At 38.3% G+C, this 4,947-nt stretch overlaps 1 protein-coding gene and 1 long non-coding RNA gene across 2 annotated transcripts in view; one reads left to right on the top strand and one right to left on the bottom strand.

Annotated features, from left to right (window-relative positions):
* The window catches only part of LOC123960447, a 15,179-nt gene extending 11,390 nt beyond the window's left edge, over window positions 1-3,789 (top strand). Inside the window, exons 2-3 of the long non-coding RNA XR_006822524.1 lie at window positions 3,428-3,599; window positions 3,707-3,789. This is a non-coding gene — a long non-coding RNA (uncharacterized LOC123960447). The remainder of the gene's footprint in view (window positions 1-3,427; window positions 3,600-3,706) is intronic.
* Window positions 1-4,856, bottom strand: part of acacb (acetyl-CoA carboxylase beta) — a 36,698-nt gene extending 31,842 nt beyond the window's left edge. Inside the window, exon 1 of the mRNA XM_046035179.1 lies at window positions 4,721-4,856. The gene's annotated coding sequence lies outside the window, so the exon portion shown is untranslated. The remainder of the gene's footprint in view (window positions 1-4,720) is intronic.
* Between the last annotated feature and the right edge of the window lie 91 nt (window positions 4,857-4,947).

The raw sequence follows: 4,947 nt of genomic DNA, 5'->3' as shown, positions 1-4,947 counted from the left end.
TAAATGGTTGTATAACTGCACTTTTCCAACTTCTCGGCATTATTCCATCCTTCCATATTTTATTGAACAGTCTTAACACTAGCTTAATTGACTCTACTGGCAGCTGTTGGAATATGGCATAACATAACTGGTCTTGTCCTGGGGCTGTATATCCCGTGCCAAGCAGAGCTATATTGAGTTCTGTTATTGTAAAATCCACATCTAAAGTTGTTGTACCATCCTCCCTCTTCAGCTTCACATCCTTATTTTCAGTGCCAGGTCTTTCTGTTGCTTATGAATATCCATAAGGTGATCACCACTCTGCACAGCCGCAAAAGCCCTACCCAACATCTCTGCCTTTTCTTTATCCGACACTACCGCCTTTCCTTCATCTATCAAAGCTGGGATTTTAGTCGCTTTCCTTTTCCCACTCATTCTTTTAAACATAGACCATATGTCCCCTAACTCTACACCTCTACCTATGGTGGAACAAAACTCTCTCTTAATTGTCCTATGTGCCACTCCTTTGAAAATCCAAAACATTCTCTTGTGACAAATTCTTCTTTAATGTTTTAAAAGCTTTGTTTCATTCTTTTACAGCTCTGCTACACTCATTCCACCAGGGGATCACTTTCTTCCTGCCCTTTGTTGTTCTTTTTGGAATACTTAAATGTGCTGCATTTATAATGTGTTCTGTAATTTGCTTTGTGCATTCCTCTACATCACCTTCTAACGTCACAAGGTTTGCTGACTTCGTACAACATAACCTAAATTTTTCCCAGTCTGCTTTCTCAAAGCACCATCTGTTAATTGTACTTCCTTCTTGAAAACATACATGTGTGTTGATTATAGTAAGAACTGGAAAATGGTCACTTCCTATGGTAGAATCATTCATTCAACAAACCATTCGCATGCGTTTACTAAATTATCTGATACCAGTGTAATATCTAAATATGATGTTCTACCCCTATTCCCATCTATTTGTGTTCCCTGTCCATTATTAATGCAGACCAGTGATCTTTCTTCCATCATTTCTTCAATTATATCCCCATTATTATCTTCTTTCTTACAGTCCCTGCCATTTCATTAAGTTTGTTAATATCTAAATTTTTGCATGGGTTATAGAAATTAATCAATTTAATATTTCCCTCTTTCCTTGGACTATAGATTTCAGCTATTATACATTCTAAATCTTCTGAGCTTGGGGATTCCCTGTAGGCCAACCCATTCTTGATAAAGGTGATGAACCCTCCACCAGTTTGGTTGTTAGGTCTATCATATCTTATAGAGCTAAACCCTGACATCACAAAATCTAGTCTTGTAACCAAGTTTCTTGTACACATATTATATCTGGAACAATATCTAATTCATGAATGCACTTTTTGAATTCTTGACCATTAGCTATAAGACTTCTTGCGTTCCACTGTAGTATGTGAAGAACCATTATAAGTGTCCTAACCCTCAGTTTGTGTATTTCCATTTTCAGTTACGGTCAACAACTCATGTATTTGATCTGCTTTGATATCTTTCATGTCAAGGAGTTTTCCTGCTGCTTCTACAATAGCCTTAATTCTGTCACTTTTCTTTTTCAACTGGGATGCAACATTGATGGTGTGTCATATGAAACCCACAAAGTTCACTTTTTTCACTTTCAAAGTATCATCGTCAACTTTACATTTATGCTCGTAACCATTCTGTGTGTGAGCTGGAATCTGGCTTTGTGTCTGATTAACTGGTGTTACGTTTCTTTGGACAATTCCACAGTAGTTTTTGTTATTTGATCCTGTTTCTCTTACTTTCTTTAGAGCTTCTGCATATGATACTTTGTTCAAAACCTTCACCTTTTGGGCTTCTCTGGCTTCTCTTTGCACTTCACATCCACCAAATGCAGCACTATGCTCTCATCCACAGTTACAACATTTAATCTTTGCATCCTTTTCACATTTATTATACCCGTGCTGGCCCCCACATCTAGCACACCTTAGCTTTCCTTTGCACTGCTGAGCTGTGTGCCCCATTCTTTGACATTTATAACATCTGATAGGAGGAGGGATGTATTCTCTCACACTGTAATTCATGTATCTCATGTATTCATGTATGTAATACATTCATGTATATTCATGCATTTGAACTGACTTAGGGAGGGTTCTCTCAAATTGCACAACCACAGATAGTGTGTCTTTTAAAGATCCATCTCGTTTGCTTTTTCATGTAGTAGCCTCATTTGCCTCCCTGAATCTCATTTTTAACATCTTCCACTGACATATTCATTATCCTGAGATAACTCCTCTAACCTTTGCCATTGCTCCTGGGATGTGAGCCTTCATCCTTTCCCCTTGCAGTGTGGACATACTAAGAATCTTTTCTTGTTGTTTGCTGCTTGCATGTATCAGTATTTGTTTATTGTTCAAAAATCTTGCAAATTTAATTTTGCCAATCTCCTTCTCATTTGCCTTGGTAAGTTTAATTGGGTGATAGTGCCCACCATCCTGGTTGAAATAACTTTCCACTCGTTTCCTTGCGCTTTCTCCGTATTCTCAGGCTTCTGTTTCTCACACCGGCTAGCACTCAGTTTCTAGCTATTACTTCCCTCGCCGGTCTCGCTATGTTCCGACCTCTTTCTCTCAAGTCCCTTTTCAATCTCACAGATCTGGACATCATCCACTCCATCTCATCCCCATCTGAACTATTTGACATGATGTTACATTCACAGTACAGTTTATGCACATCCGCCAAACAAAAGTTAGAGCCTACTATGTTTTCCGACCACCGTTCGTTCACTCTCTCCACGTAGCTCCAAACCTCCGCGCCAAAACCGACCAACTAGCATTAGCTAAATCACCCAGACATTAACGTTCGGCTGCCCGACTGGCTTCAGCAGCGCGAGTCTAACATTACACCAAGTCTAACATTACATCTTCCATTAGGCTTCCAAATAAATATATCACTAAAATAACACTAACATATTTAAGATAATGTTGTATTTATAATTAATAATAAAAACTGAAAGTCAGCTACAGCCCATTTCTAATGAGATCGTAATGGTCCAGTGCAGTCCTTCTCTTTAGCACCCCCAGTGAACATTTGTTTCTCAAAGCTGTGGCAAAATGTACCCGAGGGTATGTAAATGTGGCGCTGCAAAAATGTGGTCAGTGGTTGGTTTAAACAATAATATTTGTATCAATGATCTAAGCAGCTTAGAAGCAGCTAAAGCAGGCGACCCTGCGGGTTTAAGAGGTTTTATACATCCAAAAACTAGACCAGGCGTTAAATTGAGGCAGGCGTTTATTTGTCAAAATGTGTTCCCACACCAGACCAGTAAAGGAGACAGGCGGCTATTTGGGACTCGGCTATTAATTGAAGTTGTACAGTAAATTAACTGTTTGTCTCTGTTTGTTGTTATTCTCTACATAGATGGTGCACATACTTTTTTTTTCTGCTTTAATAGAGCTATCAGAGGTGCTTTGGACCATGGTGATGCGAGTAGGGCTATGAATGGACACTACTCTCGGGGTTTTATTCCTGGTGCCTGTGTTTGGCCTGTTTGCTGTTCTCACTGTGTCCATTCTTTTGGTAATGGAGGGTCTGTCTGCATTCCTTCATGCCCTCCGGCTGCACTGGTAAGATAACAGTAACCACTAAAGTACTTGTATCACTGACATGGCCAATGTGCTGTGAATTATTTCAGTGTTTTATATTCATAGCAGCTTTTTGTTTTCTTCCTCAGGGTGGAGTTTCAGAATAAATTCTACAGTGGGACTGGAGTCAAGTTCATCTTAAACGACTCCATGTTCCTTTTGAGAATATCACCCTCATGCAATAATAAATTGTATTTGTTTTGAATTGAGTCTTCCTCCTTTCATTTGTTATTATATCTGGGTTTACACAAGCTACATGGAAGTTGACACCAAGACATTTCACCCACTTTTAGCACCAAATTCATCAACTTAAATATTGTGCGCAGTAACCCTTTTTAATGTACAATCTGTAATTCTTGGAAAGCGATCTTTGTGCTGCTTTTATTGAGATGTGATTAATATGCACACAAGCAAACCCATTTGACTACATATAAAGGCTTTGGTGCAGTATGCTGGAGAGAGAGATTATATTTTGCAAACTACAATAATTCTTCTGCAATAATGGCTAAAATTATTGACAAGTTAGTACTTAACATTAATAAATTAGACACCAATGTAGACTCTGCTTCTTGCACAATGATTTTAAATTAATAAAAACAACCCACAAAATGAAACTGCTGTGACTGGAATTATTATAGTGGCCTAGTGTGAAACTACATTTGGAATTATAATGAATGTATTAACTATAGGTAATATAATAACAGTACACTAAATAGCCTATACTATAAAATTAACACAATACTTTAATTTAATATTAGAAACTTATCCCTATAATATAAAAAAACATTTTATTGTGCTATTCTATATAAGTTTCTAACACTAAATACAACTATTAGTTCTAAGTTATATTTTGGAGGAGTTCTATAACATCTTTGGTCCAGCGCTAAAAGATGACCCACAACGCTTTGATGAAGTGCTGTACAGAGTGGATAGCTTGGTTTTGCCTATTAAGGAAGTCAACTTTAAACCTTTCAACATTTGTAGGATGAGCAACTGGAAAATGTCAGACTTCAACAATACCATGCAGGTGAGTTTAAGACATCCAGCGTGCACAAGTTGAAGGTTCTGGACCAACACAACATTGGTAGTCTCAATGTACTTACCAATCTTCTGTGTGCCGTACCTCGGTTATCAAGGTGACTCACTTCTTCTCAGGCTATTGAGGGAGAGGGGGTTGTGCCCTTATAATTTCCATAGACTGTATATAAGAAAGGTTATTTCCCTTAATTTCCAATCCCAATGTTGACAGGTATAATAGCACCGCCTTGCAGTCAACACTCTGGGAACGCGTTTACCGTTTCCTGTCTCCCCCAATCACCAAAGGCACGAG

Source organism: Micropterus dolomieu, linkage group LG21, assembly GCF_021292245.1.
Source record: "Micropterus dolomieu isolate WLL.071019.BEF.003 ecotype Adirondacks linkage group LG21, ASM2129224v1, whole genome shotgun sequence".
Lineage (NCBI taxonomy): Eukaryota > Metazoa > Chordata > Actinopteri > Centrarchiformes > Centrarchidae > Micropterus > Micropterus dolomieu.
Note: the sequence above shows the minus strand (reverse complement) of the source record. Positions and strands in the feature narration are given on the sequence as shown.